The sequence below is a fragment of the Falco punctatus genome, assembly GCF_963210335.1.
Source record: "Falco punctatus genome assembly, chromosome: 13".
NCBI classification, from domain to species: Eukaryota; Metazoa; Chordata; class Aves; order Falconiformes; family Falconidae; genus Falco; species Falco punctatus.
This window is the reverse complement of record NC_137593.1, coordinates 9,214,135-9,230,508: the sequence shown is the minus strand read 5'-3', so window position 1 is coordinate 9,230,508 and position 16,374 is coordinate 9,214,135.

Sequence of the window (16,374 nt, the reverse complement as noted above, 5' to 3'; positions counted from 1 at the left end):
AGGACATCCAGAGGATGACAGAACCCTCCCTGGAAAGCAAACACAAGGGACTAAACCTTCTCCCCTTTCTGTACTCACAAACACCAGGATACAGGTTAACAATACAGAACAAACAGCAACGTAATAAGCCACAGAACCATTTCTTGGGGACTTTAAAGCTTGATTTCCAAATAATAACCCCATTCTAATATCATATACCATATTGCTTTCATAGTGGAGCAGTTTCAGATTTCCTTTGTATGTTTATTTTTAGATCAGGTCTGCTAATGATCTCAAAGTAAGTGAAAAAAATTCCCCTGATGAAATGATGTAACAAGTATGAGCTCTGAATTTGTGCCCAACAATGGTTAACAATGTTGGCACTTGAATGATGGCCAGAACAGGCTGAATTTCTGTTCCTGCCATTTTAAAAAAAGAAACACATTGGCCTATCTTTCCTCATTCTCCGATAGTGAAATATAAAAATAGAACTATGCACTCCAGAGGGCTCCAAGGGCTCCTTTCATTAATGTGAAAAATCCATCATTTATAGCTCTGCAGTATGAATAGGTTTGGAAGACATTTAATCACTAGTGAAAATGCCACAACCCCAACCCCACTCCTGCAGAAGTATATATAGCTCACAGCTATTCATCTGGCCTTGTTGGGAACCGCTTGAGCGTGCCATATATCCTCCATAGCGAATGAGAGCAAAGGAACATGTAGTGATAACTCCTAGTCCAAAATACAACTTACACTGAAAATACATAAATAATCATTTCAAAGGGTAGGTAAACGACATTGGTTGCTTTCTAAATACAATATGTTTTGCCTAAGTACTTTCCAGTGAGGACCGAATCACACTTCTGATCTCTGTCACACTTCTTGGCATGATACGTGGCAAATGGGAAAGCAGCCATAAGAAAATCTATCTTGGTGTTAAAGACAGGAAGGCCTGTGTCCCAAAGACTAATCTGTATTAAACTTCAGACCCTTCCACAACCACATTTGAAGGTTCTATGTAGTTTTCTGCTTTGCAGTTACATGCTGAGGAAGACAGAAGAGGTTTTGCCTGAAAAGTGTCTGATTGAAAATGTTCCATATGTTACCAGAAGGAGCATAATTAATCTACCTTTTTGCCTCAATACATACATATAGGGATCTACTTTTGTTTTAAAACAGTTTAGATTCCTAAAATATTTCCAAGAGTTTACTTTCTCTTTACAGTGCAATTTAAAGGTGGATCTAGATGCTAGTGAGATCTGTGTGATTCTCCTGATTTTTGACAGTGTTGTTCAGTTCAAAGCCACCACACCTTTCAAAACCTGCTCCCTTTTAACAACACTTTTATTAAAATCAAAGTTGTTTTAAAGATCTCTATCACTGAAATACTGATATAGAAAATGATACTTGTGATATGAAAAGTGTGCTTCTTAAAATTGAAAGAGAGCACAGTAGTTAGTTTAAATATTTAAAATAATAGCCAACATCTTCTATTCCATAACTCAACAAGACTTCAACTGATTGCGTAAAGTGAAAGAATGCAGCATAGAGAATGGAAAAAAACCCCAAACCTAAAATGTGTAGCAAGATTGAAAAGGATATCCTGGATCATTAAATCCAAATTTCGCATAACCACATGCTATTGTAATGACAGAGACTAATTTTCCAGGCTTTCCATTTTGACAACACCAAGCAAAGATCATTGTGATGTCTCATTCAGACCTTTTCAGATTTGACAATACATAAATCTACGTTTAGAACCCCTAGCACTAAATCAGAAACACTGTCAGCACATGAGAACCAGCAGATACGGTATAACCTCTTATTGCCCTTTAAAATCAGTTGAAAAAAATGTGTGCAGCTACTGTCACATTGGTGTGGTACTCCAGCTTCATGTGGGTCAGGTACCACCAGTCTTTCAGCAGGCAGCATGAAAGCACAAAGCCCACGTTAGCTCAATGCTGTGTGCTAGTACTAATTCGGTAGAGAAATGCTTATATAAGATTTCTATCCAGTTTGCCCTGTTGCTTGTATTAATAACTGCCACCTTGGTTCCAGATGCAGAAAATGGGCACAGGCACTGGCTAATATACTTTCTGTCCATCTTCTTTTCCCATGTTTATGCAATGCAGGGAACTTAATGGAAGGTGCCCTTTGCTGGCATCTCCACACTTACAAGGTGGAACAACACAACAACCTCAGCTGGATCTTTATGCACATCTGCTTAAAGAAGCACAAATACATCATCTGCAATATATATAATTCAGGCCATTTGCAGCTGAGTTTTCACTGACTTCATCAGGGGAGGAAGACAGCATGTTCCACAGCATATATTAGAAGTCTGAAAAATCTAGAGGTAAGCATGACGAAGAAAGAATCTCACTGAATCTGACAGTCATTCATCCCCTTGCTGGCCCTTTGCTACTCCCAGATACATCAAGGGCACTCAGGAAAAGAAGCTGAATTAACAAAAAGGTGTCAATTTAAGGCAAATTATGTAGACCAGCTCTACTAAATGGATGGACTTTCACTCAGAAATAAAGGTGGCATAACTTGGTTTGCATTAATTCATTTCAAAGTGAATTAAACTAAAGCAAATTGAGGCCATTTAAATTCTGGCTGCGTGTACATAAAATGATTTAATATGGTTTCACTAATACATTTCAAATCCAAATTCATTTGGGTTAATTTTATTGAACATCCCTGAGTAGACAAAACAAGATATAATCCAGCTTTAAACATCTGTCCTGGGATTGTTGGATTTGTGCATTCTCTTCTTCTTCATCTTCTTTCTTTTACATATCTACCAACGCTACTTGAATTTCAAGACAAGTGTCCCACAGGGTACTGTGAGTTTTTTTCCTTTCAAAAAGAACCATCTGGAGAAAACCAGTATTATTGTCAACACTAGCATTAAAATTGTGAGTCAGGCCTTAAAAAATTATAAGATTTATTTAACAGTGTGAATGTCTCCCCCACAAATAATGTATTTACATTTTTTAGTGTATCTCTGATATTTCAGATGTGCACCAGCCACATTTTCAAACTGCAGTACAGGAAAAACTGGCTTGCCTACATAACCACTGGACTGCAAAAGCCACAGTTTTAATAAAGCTACCAAATATCAGGAGAGATAGAGTTCTAAGAATTTAAATTCTAAAAGGCAGGAGCCAGGACAGTACTGTGACCGTTTATGTGAGGGATCGATTAAAATTAACCTGTTCAGTAAGAGACAGACAAGATAGAGACTTCTGAGTTTGAACCTGGCACTTGCTTAGTTCAGATCCCAGGACAGAAATGGCCCATTTTTTCCTTACTGCTTGCATAAAGCTGAAATCCTGCTTGCTAGAAGAGGATGTAAATGAAATGTAATATGTAGGGTTTTTACTGAATTCTGATCAAGTAACCTTGACCTACTTACTACTTGCATATATCAAACTTGTCTGTCTGTCAGGTATCCAGATTTTCCCCAAAATACCTTTTTGATCAAGTTTTGACTTAGCAGCTTTTGTTTCTTAAAAGCAGTTCAAAAATACATGTTCTTCTTTTAAGTTAGACAATATTAGTGGTGGTGAGCTTATCTTCCTTAAGTAACAGAAACTTCACGGTATCAAGAGTTCTACAGCTGGGTCAGCCAGGCCAGAGATTCCTTAAAGGCACTTGTGAAAAAAGGAACAACTGCTACTTAAAGTTGTGGGATTGTAATCAAAACAAAACTTCGAAACAAGTAAATGCAAAAAGGAAATATTTCTAATTTGTAATCTGCTTCATTCAATAGACGTTATTTCACTCTTGTGCATTTCACAGATTATGTAGTTAAACCCTGAGCAGCACAGCAGAAACGCCTATTCACAGGAGCTAAGCTCAGAGCTACAGCTACACAACATTTGTAGAGTTTGGATAAAGAAGGAATTCTAGGGATCAGAGGCTGTGACACTTGGTCCAAAGTACCTGGAGGCGAAACAACTCCTACAGGTTTACTCATAGAAATGATAAGGACTGATAAAACCCTTCAGAGGAACCTTCCCACAGGGATCTCTCCCAGCCCTCCACCACAGGACCTGAGTTTTTCCTCAGGAAATGCAGAGGCGGAAAGATGGAGAGAAGAGCTCCTTTCTGCTACGTCTACGCTTTCTGCAAGTATGACAGCATCAAACCTCAAACCCACTCATCAGTACAGATGGGTTGGAGAGTCAAAGGGATTTTTTTTCTCTAGCCCCACTCAAAAAAATTATTTTTTTCCTAACTTGTGCTTGCGGAATGTATTAGCAGCCCTTCAGTTTGACACTGCATGGGAGCTTCATACTACATACAATACCAGTTATATAAGAATAATTACTGGCCTGCATGCTGGGATACTTGATGAAGGACTTTTCTACTCTTCCTCCCCCCCCCTCCCCCCCCCCCCCAGGCATAAATACACTATAAACAAAGAGCATTAATTATAAAGCAGCTCCCTGGAGAAATGGAAATTACTTGAGGAGTAAGAATGATTGCTCTGTCCAGGCCACATCCCACAGAGATGCAATTTTTTTCCATCTACATCACTCACATCTTTTTCCTACACCATCGCTCCTGTATTTCACTAAGTTATCATAATAACCCTCAGTACATAAGGCTCAGTGAACTCCGTTCTTTACAAGATGTGTAAAAAGCGCAGTAAAAATGTTTGTGTGGGGTATTTAAAGATATTATCACACCTGAGGGTTATAAACATGCATTTTTTACTATAAGTCAGGTCAGAGTTTTAAGCCAGACATAATCCTTCTTTTTCCCTGAATGATTGAGTATACTGTAGACACTGTAGCATCTCTTTTGTTTCCATCAGATTCTTTTTTCAGGAAGGCTTTGATTTCAATATGAACTTTTCTAATAAATTACGTGAGGGCAAATGAAGGGAAAGCGTGTCAAATATGATTATGACTACTAAACAGCAGCTTTACTGAGCAGATTCCTCTACCCACAAGATTGCTTCATGACTGTTACAGGTTGCAGTGATAGGGCAGCCATTCGTCCTCCAGACCAGCAATCCTACATGCACTTTATTTCTGTAATCCAAAATGGCCTGCCTTTAGGTATGCAGGGGGGTCTATTACAAAAATCCTGAGGTTTCTTCAAATTCATGGTTCCCATGACCTTCATGAGAAAAATGCAGTGTAAACCTCATACTAAATCAGTATTTACTCAGGGCATTTCCAAGACATACTAGGCATTGTAATCACAAGTGCTGGACTCTAGCAGACAGCTATTCATGCTTCTCTTTCTGTTCTTTCTGGGAGACATCCCCCAAGCCCAGGGATTCTACTGAGAATGTCTATCCATATGAAAATATAGCCATCTGGGAAAGCATTAAGAAAACTGAATCAAATGAAAATGCCAGCAGTTGTAGCGGCCATTTGTACATAGGACTGTATACACTTAAGATTTCAAAAAACAAAGCAACTGTCCTGAGCAAAGCACCACATATCTTTTTCCCTCTACTTTTGAATGTACAGTTGAGTTGTTTCCTGTCCTAAGATGTTGTGTGGTATCACATAGCACACTTCGGCAATTGCTGTGTCCTGCTGCATCAGGGCATGAAGTCATCCCAGATGGTATGCAAGGATATACTTGTTTATAACATGACTCATACTTTGGAACCATGTAATTATGATTATTTTAGAGGCCATATATTGATGTGGTACATTAAACAACTGTGGAGCAAGTTCTGCACTCTCTCTTACATGGGTTGTAGAAGTAGGACCAGCTTGAGTACTCTGCCACTGACACATATCGTACCTCTCAATCCTGCTCCATGGGAAGGAGAAACCTGAGCAGCCAGGTGCTCTCTGTAGCCTCACTGCACACTACTTACCGAAAGCGAGAGCTGAGAAGTCCGTTTCATAAACATTGTGCCAAAGCACAGAACAAATTATTTGATTCAAGCTTTGGTTTATACTTTACTTGGAACTCAGCCCCAAATTGGTCTAGTCTTTTCTGATCCTTGAAGGGGAAAAGTAAATTATATGCAATGCAATTAAAGTTAATCTAGCCTAGCATTTAAGATCAAATATTCAGGAACAGGTATTAACATGTGAGGGAACTGAAGGTGAATTATTCTCCAGAGCTAATAGAAGAGCTTCCTCTAAGGGAAAGGAAACCTGTTTTGATACTTTATTTTGCTAATGAGATGCAACATAAAATGACTTCCTAGTTATTATGCTGAAATATGTCATGCATATTCAAAAACTATCTCTGAGGAACCGAAACAATTTAGACAAGATGAGTTACTGAATACATGAAAGGAATTGACTTCATGATGCAGCTAATGATTAGATAGGCACAACTGTTAAAAATAATGACTAAACCAAAAAAAATGTACATTCACATTAACTGTCACTACTAAAAGTTACTGTGAGCTTGCAGGCTGAAGAGCAATTTAATTTTATTTCAAGTGTTTGCTTTTCATTTGTCTTCAAAAAGCCAAGAGTCAATTTATGTCCTTTGTACATGTGGAAAATTTAGCATCAGATTTCTTGAAGTTGTCTTATGACTAAAGTATTGTCAATTATTCTTTAAGGTAGTGCAAAAGTGCTTTAACTGTCCAAGGGTTTTGACATTGTAAGGTACGTATTCACCCAATAAATTGAAGCTAAATATGAGAAAAAAATACTGTCCAAATGGCATCTGCTTAACACAACCACAAAGTACCTTCCTGCTGTCACTAAAGACTAACTAGTTCAAGGAAGAGCTGCCCAATACTATGTAAGGGTACACAGTAGAACAAACTTCCAAACTAAAATTGATAAATTCTCAACAGTTACAATTAATTGCAAATAACTGATGCCTGTTGACAGTATCTTCATGACTCTTAATGTTTTTCAGCATCTTCCGTGAGCAAAAGGTAAGTTAATGTGCCCAGGAAAATCTCCAGAATCAGCATCCAGATATGAACATTTGATCCCTTACCATTTTTTTGAAGTAGGCTAAAACTGGGTTGAGCCAGAAGAGTTTACAATACACAAAACACATAATGGAAGTAATAACCAGACCTTGAAAGGCTGGAATCATTGTCCTGGTGGAGCAATGTACTGCTGGATCCAAGCAGGCTATGAGATCCCACACCTAACCAAGGACCACTCCTTTTTAGTAGCATGGTAAGATTAGCACTTGAGTATTACATCATTTCCCCTCACTGGCTCCAGGGAACCCTTTTGACAAAAGGTATAATTGCATAATCTGTTTTTCCAAAGTTTAACCAAAAATGCACAGCATGACACCATCAAGAAGGTGGTGCTGAGCAGAGAGACCTGTACCTTGTCTATGCTGTCATGCCCTGGGCTAGGCTGAACATGCTGGTGACAGAGGAAGTCATCCATTCCCCTGATTACAGTAGTCCCACACCCCTGGAACCAGCTGAGGAAGGTCTGTCCAGAATGTACCCCCAAAGTGGTGGGCAGAAGGCATGATGCACTCCAAGATGCTCAAAGACTGTCCAACACAGGTTTTTTTAACTTCTGCTGTTGACGGGTTTTGACCTTCAGAGAAAGACTGCAAGGACAGGGGTCAGAGAGTCTGATTCATTTTCAAGCTCTATATTAAATCTGTCTCACCCAGGATATCTAATCCTCTGTTTACAGACTTAATATCTGGTTTATTATCACCTAATGTAATATTGAGGTAATTGGTAGTCTGTATATTTTTTATATGATCTTAAGGCTGTGACTAACTCCAGACCCTGCCATCCACCCTTCCCCTGGCACCCCATCCCTATCCCTTGGAGACACTTGGGCTGTAAATGAACACAAGTTTAACAGAATCAGCTGCAGTATTAGGGCCTTAAATTCTATACATCACACCAAAGAAAAATTCCAAACAACCCAATGAACAGGGAAGCAAGAAAAGCCTTCATGAGAGAATTTCTGAAAATATTTTGGCATACTCAGCACACTTCATGTGTACCTAGCATGAGAGGGCAGAAGGGGGAGGGTAGCAATGCTTGACTAGGACAGGGAGAAATAGGCAGGCTGAAGTAAAAGTTGTTTTCAGCCGAGTTTAGAAAGGACATTTAGAACCACCTAGCCCCACATATAGAAAGGCAAAATGCCTTCACTCCAGCTTTCCTAATCAAGTTAGACAGGTTTGCTGGGTATATAGTATTTCTTGCTTGGCAAAACTGATAATTGCCCAGTTTTCAATCACAGTAACCCGCTACTGTGCTGACTAGGGCAGTTTAAACATAGAAGTAACCCACAGTAGCCTCAAGCTCCTAGAAAAGTAGAGAAATTCATTTAGACCCCCATTTGCTTTTGTAAGGAAAGCGTAAAAGATCTCTATATTTTAAAATTAAGTTACTAAGCCAACACTCCATCTCTAAATTGACGTTTCACCTTGCTTGGGTGTCCTGTGAATTGCAATAGCTGGAGCTGATGCAGCTAAAAGGCCACACAAAATGTCAGAACCAGCCATTTGAGAAACTATAGAAATGTATGGGGCATCCACAACTTCTCTGGGAAACTTAGCCACACTGAAGGATTTAATGTTTCATAAATCTAACACGGGCTTGTACTGCTTGTTACTCTGATGAATGCAAACAACAAAATGAAAATATACAAGAATCCTGCTCATTTGTGAAAGGTTGTGCACTGAAAGGTGCACAAAGCCAAACCCCAAATGGGAAGTCTGTGACAGGAACTCTTGTGCTAGGATGGTGCAAGCCAGATGGCAATACAGCTGCTTTAGCAGACAAACTTTGGAAGTGATGGCCTTGCTAAAACTGAATCGGGCAGAACACTGATATTCTCAACTGGTAGAGGATGTGCAATAAAAATATAAAACTAAGGGGAATTCATTTTGACAGTGGAAATAAAGTATCTTCATTAAAACATAGTGCTATCAGGATCTGCTTTTTTCTTGAGAGGTACTCATAAATCAGGCTACTTCGTATTACACCATTAATGTATAAAAGCTTGTTTACTCTTGGTAACAAAATTGGAAATATTTTTCAAGAGCAACTGCTGCAAGGCAATCTCTGCACTTTCAACACAGCTGGCTGTGCAGACTCTAAACTGAAACTACTGTCCACAAAATGCCTCTGATTAGCACATCAACCGTTTTACTAACAGGTAAATATTATAAATAAATATTAACAGGTTTGTGCAATACAGCTTGAGTAAATAAAGAATCAAAGTATGATCTCATTCTCTCTTTCAATTATTCTCTACTTTTAGTGGAGAAGTTTTGGCTCTTTCCCTAGCAGCTTGCTTGCTTTTTTTTTGCTGTGGCTCAGTCGAACAAACACAGAAACATCGCCAAATAAATCTACAAGAAGGATAAAAAAAACCTATCAAGACTCAGTATTTTTCACATGCTCTCTTGCCCACCTCTTGCCCTCCTGCATAGCAGGAGAATAGCAATCTGGTATTGGCCCCTTTCCCATTTTTGAAGGTAAAGTAGCCCACATACAGGGAAGTAATGGGGCTCCCTACAGTTCCTTAGTCACTTACATGGAAAAGAAGTGTAAAGGCTCATAGCTGAGTACAGCTTTTACATGACAAAGCACTTTCTCTGTTCATTTGTGCCATTCCTTTCTACTCTGTTTATAACCCTGCTTGTTTCTCAGTTACCTCAATGAATAAAATCCATGACAGTGAGCACCAAGCTCCAAAATACTACCCAGAGAGTACCTTTGCTGGTGACAATCTGCCTTCAGCTTCACTAGTTCAGAGCTTCAAAGATAAACAAAGATGGACTTGAAGCCTATCTTCAGGCAGAAGCCTTATAGTTTTCTATTTGGGAATGTGGTCCCAAGTGCCCCGGTACTTTTAAGAAAGGAGAAAAAAAAAAGGCCAGGAGGATTTTATCCTACAGACAGTTAAGATAATATCTTTACAAAGCCATGAGAAAAGTAAACTATTTCACTCTCATTATTCTGGGAAAAAGGCTCACTAGCAGTGATGTCACAGTTTCAGCCCTGATAGACCTGAAGGTGGTAGGAGCTAGAAAGTACATAGTGAGTTTCAACTTTAAATGATGAAAACAAAGATGTGAATGTTCCACTCATATTTCTACCGTTTCATGTCAACTAAAATCAACCTACACCATGTAGGATGACTTAAGCATCACTAGCAGATACAATACCTGAGAAGACCAACTATCTGTTTCAAATCATTCACAAGGACAGTCTAATACGAAAAACCAGTTAAAGAACTGGATTTAGGATTTTAACTTATATGCAACATTTCTATGAACAGACACATATCAACCTAACTATTCAGACGTCAGGAAGTGGTACTCTCCAGTTTCAGAAAATGTAAATAACAGCTTATCCAATTAACAAGTATTTGGTCACCAGTACTTATGAACACCAGAAATCCAAAAAAAGCTAGTTTAGTTGGTCTGAATTCAATTCAGAAAGAAGTCAAGGAAGAGAAAACTGACCATAAATAACAGATATGATATTAGTTTATCTCCCCAGACTCGAGAATATAGTTACATTAAAAACAAAATTCTGGAAAATACATTTTGTGGAAACCATACTGGGGACTATTTTAAAGCAATTAATCAGGGTGAAAAATGTGTGATACAATTTTATTTTACATGTTCTGGATGTCCTCTCCACTTTCATGTGGATTGAACCTTCTCAACATGGAATGCTTGACTGACTGATCTATAGAAAATAAAATATCTAAGTATTTAAGTCACAGATTTTGCAAAACTACCAATGAAAACTTGTTTATTCTTCATCCAAAGCCTTTTAAAAAGGTACAGAAAAAACGTGCTACCAAAGTTAAGACAATTTAATGATACTTCAGAAGAATGTAAAAAAAAAAAAGGCTTTGACAACATATCAGAATATATTTGAAATATAGAGCGGGTATTTGACTGAACACTATTCTGTCTTAGAACCGTAACAATTTCTACTTCTGACAACAGGGATCTTAAAGGAACACTGAGGATTTGGAAGCCCTCACAGGTCTGGGACAGAGAAGGCCTCCAGATTCAGCTGTCCCACTCAACACCAGACCATAATCAGTTATTTGTCCACTCCCGTCTTTACTTTTTCAAACAGAGGCTCCAGTCTCAGCTGTAGCTTTTATATTTATTATAGTAAATATATTTGATAAAAATAATGCAAATGCAATAAAGCAAAGGAGTCACATGTAGCCAAAGGTGTACATAAACTAAGCAAAACAGCTATCAGAAACAGACTTAGTAAGTTCATGTAAATGTATGATGGTCATCACAAAGCAGGTATTTAATATGTTCAGTTTGTTGCATTTCAAAAGCAGAACTAGGTTTTGTGGCAACTCATGAAAATTTATATATAAATACCTGTCAAACCCATCCTTCCTATTAGATCCATCTGTCTTAAACTGTTCATCCCGGTATTTTCTCTCTGCAGGTTCTGAATAGCTACTACTTTCTGCTGCAGTACTATGTGGAATCTTACAAGCATAAACTAAACCAGAGAGTACACAGTCAGACTGCTCATATGGATTTCACACAGCCCTTTTAGGAAATAAGGACAAGTGATATTCTTGCCTGAAATTCATTATCCCAAAAGGCTGATTTCAAATTTTAGCTTAAAAAAGGTCTTGAGTTTCTACATCACAAGAGCAAGAGCCTTGTTTAGAATCCCCCACATTGTCACTCCACCAGTATCAGCGTAAGGATGATAGCGCTGGATTTGGCTCTGCACATTGTCACCACCAGAATGACTGAAACAATACATCTTGCCAGAAGAGTGGCACTCTCTATGTTTTCAGGACCAACCTATTAGAATCTTGAAAAAATTATTGCATCTTTAGATTAAAAAAGAAAGATAACATACATTTGCCCCCTCCCAAATACTCTATGGACCCTTAAAAGAATTGGTTTACAATTTAGATAACTATATTAATGGTAAATAGGATAATTACCCTTGAAAACAGAACCATATGGAAGCAGCTGAATTACTGAACACTGTGGATTGGCTGATGTTTTCACAGTTCCAAAATGAGATGCACAAGTTGAGAGAATGAAAGATTTTCCCTCCCCTAGATGGTAAGCTGCCTAGGCAGTAATTGATTTTAATCACAGATTCCTGACAAAATTCTTTGCCTAGGAAGGGCTCAGTAGCTACTGATGTCTGAAGCTGAAAGAACGCAGTGCCTATTTTCAGTCATTTTATGGTCCATTTCCCAACAATCACATTGAACTTTCAGTGGCATAGTTTACAACATTATTATGCCCTCTTGTTCTGTACTTTACTGCTTAGTTTCAATTGTAGGTGCAATTTAAAACGAATTTCCTAAAATGCCATCTATCTTTTCCAAGCCACCAATTGAGCTATCAGTTTATAGATATATATTACCTAATCCACTTGGTTTAGCAGGTTACAGTATCATATTTTCTATTCACTCCTTGACCTCAGTTTTTTATATATTGGCTCCAGTATTCTTGCCAGAAACCATCACCAAAATTCAACCCAGTCCATTTATGTCCACCATCACTTTCAAGTGAGTATAGTTAAATGCATTTCTCCCTACATTCCAAACATTCCCAACTGGATCATGGGAGAACCACTTCCAGTAATTTTTAATGACACCACAACATCTATTTTTCATATTTACTTAAGTATTTCTGGTCATTCCATAAAATACATGAGACAGCCACTCACCCACTATATAATGAATAAAGGATTTTTCATATTTTCTTATTTTCTTCTATGTTTCTTTTAACTGCTTATTGCATCCCATAAAACTTGAAATCTTGTTTGTCCTTTAATACTGTAATAAGATGTCTCTAAATTATCTGTCTGCTTCTCCTGTGTTGCCTCTGAAAACAGTCACAGAAGTCCAAGGACCTTAGTCAATGCAAGTGCTTGAGTCCCTTGGGTTTCAGATCACTTTCCCAGCCATGAAATCTTGAAGAGCATTCTCTGATCATACTCTTCAGAAATTACTAGATATGAATCCTAACAATGCCCCTTTTAACTGGTGTAAAGGATGAAATAATCACAATCAACCTATGATGCTCTCCCCTGTTGTATTTCTTACCAGGCAAAAGAGAAAGAGATTAAATTCCTGGCACTACCTCAGTATCTCAAGTAAAATCATCTGTATTTCAGAAAGAAGAGATCTAAAATAGATTCACTAGTGGGGCTTTGTGGAAGACTTGAACCAGCTCAAATTCAAATAATTTTGTTTTTAAAACAGATTCAAATATTTGCAAGGAACACAAGTAACACAAATACAAGAAGCTCTCTGACCTTCATAGAATAATTTCTCTTGTTTGGGCTTTATATAAGCTACAGCAAAAAGAAGAAGGGTTAACTACATCATGTACTTGAAACAATCACATATTTTTTCTTTATTGTGTTTAGCACTAGAAAAAATATAACTGCACCACAGGGACCTCTTAAATTAAATACCATGTACAGTCCCTTCATTTGGCTGATACACCAATGGCATATTGTGTGTAGCCACAGATGTTCTTTACTGGGTTGTGATGAAACCGATCTAATTTTGTGAGATAAATGAGGTGTTCTGATTTAAGGACTTGTTTTCCCAGTGTAACAAAAACATCAAAAGAAGTGAAGCCTTCTGCTACTCAGAGTTCAGATAGATAAGATAATTTCTGTCATGGCTTCTTCCTTTTAAACCTGAATTTCAGAAAGTTATATGTGAAGGCAACATCCCTCAGCTATCTGGGAGATGTCTGGAAAACAGAAAAAGATGAAACAGATTTATAAGCTACATAAATTTGAATATTAATTAAGTATGCAGAACACTGCTTTAGTATCAGTGACAAGATATTAGACAGAGGATCAACATCAAAGAATGAACAAAAACATACCTATATAATTTTTAAAACTGAGTCTAAGTGGCTCAGGGACTTGGTACTGTGGTATGGCATAGAGTGCAAGATCACCTATGTCCTGACTTGACAAGGTGCCAATTTACAAAGCCATCTGATGGTGTATTCGATGTGAGCTGCTGGCCTCCATCCAGTTCTCAGTCAACTGATGTCATCATCTTACCCACTGACACTATCCAGCAGCCTCAGCTAAGGAATTAATATCACAGGGAACTACAACATCCTGTCCACATATAGAAGTGGCAGAAAAATTTTCTGCTGTTGAAGAAAGTAGTTTGAAATTTTTGGAGACCATATCTGGCACCTTTAAATAGCAAGAACATTATTTTATTAAATGACATGGAAAGATTCTGTGCTGGATTTCCAAACATGTCCCCACACTCTGTGATGCAAAACAACTCTGAACAAATTTGTTGTAGCATTGGAAGCAGACAGCTCTGTTTGCAGAATGATCCCTTGGCTAGTTTATCCCTACTCAGGAGGAAATTAGGTAAGTTCAAATGGTGTGCTGCTCCCATGTGTCTACCACTGTCAAGATTATCCCTGTAAGCACTTCTTGCTGAAACATAGAAGCAACCAGTCTCACAAGCCAAATAAATGAGGGTGGAGAGCAATTATGACAGATCTAAGTCACGCAACGTCAGTCTTACCTTGCTTCTTTAAGGACCACAGTATTTCTCAGACTGCCACAGCACTTTGGCTGTGCCATTACAAGTCACTATTGACATAAGCTTCATCCTCGTACACCTCAAACACCCCAAAGCATCTTTGCCGTATCCTCCCTGCTACCTTTGCAGTACCCTTGCTGTGGAGTCTTCTCTAGCTGAGCATTTAAGGCCCCTACATCTCATAATTTTAACATGGAAACTAGGGTCTGGTGAAAGCATTACTCTGGATTACATTGAATAGGAGCTATTTTTCCTAATGAGTAGCACAAGCTGGCAATATTTCCTATAATGATTATAGTAAGTAATTAAGGAAGTTTAACAGTAATGTAAACTAATATTTTCACAAAAACAAATTAGACTGTGATTAAAAATCTCATGACTACAAGAGCAATACAGACTGTGACTCTAATGTAGGATAAAGTATATTCTCCTTTATAATGAGTAATAAAGCACTAAAATGCTCTCACCCTGAAAAAGCATTTCAGATTTCAATGTTCTAGAAAGCATGAGAGCTAATAGTCTTTGCAGGCAATTACATCCAATTACAAAGAACTTTCTCAGACAAAATAACTTTTTCTTATTTCAGGAAACTTCGTGGTGCAAATTATGAAAATTTGCATTTTATTGCTATTACTACTTTGTTGTTGTAGTGCCCGTAGGCACCACCCAAACAGGGGAGCCTATTGTGCTAAACATTGTGTAAACACATGAAGACAGCTACTTTGCCCAAATGCAGAAAAGTGTGAGGAGGTCACACTATTCTCATTTAATAGTAAGCTGAAGTACAGGGGATATAAGTGATTTGTTTAAACCATACAGAGTTTGGCAGAGAAAGGAGCCAAGCCCAGCTCTCCCTAGAACCAACTCTAGTAGCAGGATGAGAAAAAGCACCTTTTCCCTCTAAGAGGCTCATCACACACTATCTTTGGGAGGAAAGAAATATAACTGATTCTTTGCAGAACTGAAGCTTAACGGCTTGTAACTGTAGTCAAATAATTCAGTGCCAAATGACTATGATTGTTTTAATGATTCATTGACATACCCAGACCCCATACACATTAGAGGCACCTGGTAACTGATTTGTCTCATTGGAAGCTGTACAAAGTAGAATTCAAACATCCTTCACCATTTTCTTAATGAAATAAATTTATCTTCTAATAGAAGTCCTTCAGTGTTCTAGATCTACATTTTACATTCATATATACTCTGTATCTTGTCTGTTTGCATTAAAAGAAAATCCTTTTGATCAATGCTCTGGCAACAAAATTGCACTGCCCTGAATACAATTCTTCTCAGCCAGCCTGCAGTGTAAATGATACTTAATAGATAAAGAGACATGCTGTCAGATCAGCTATGCATGTGTTAAAGCTCAATTGTCTCTAAGGCACCAAGTAATAAAAAGCCTTTCAGATAACACATTGCTGTCTAGCCTCATCTGTAATACATTTCAATATAAGCAACAGGGCTTCTTCCCCCCTCTTCACTCTACTTCCCTTTGCATAAAGACTCCATTAAGGCAAATGCGAAAACCTTATCACTCACAAACTGCTAGACTGAGACAAAGGAAACCAAGGTATCTGACCAGTATTATACTTTCTCTTAGTGTCAGAGGTGGCACTAGAAATCAGGAATTTACAGGTTCCAACCCATTACTAGCTCATCAAGCTATATCCCTTCTGCTGTCATCCAAATAGTATGTCAATGGTTTATTCTACAAAAAGATTTACTGGAAGACTTAATGGTGTTTTACTCTTCCTCATTAGGATTACCCAGTGCAGAATAAGCTCCTTAGTGTGTGGTACAGAAATGACCACAGTCACACAGATCCTCTTCCATTTATTTGGGCAGCCTCCACTTCTAGTCCATTCCCTAACAAGAAATGGAA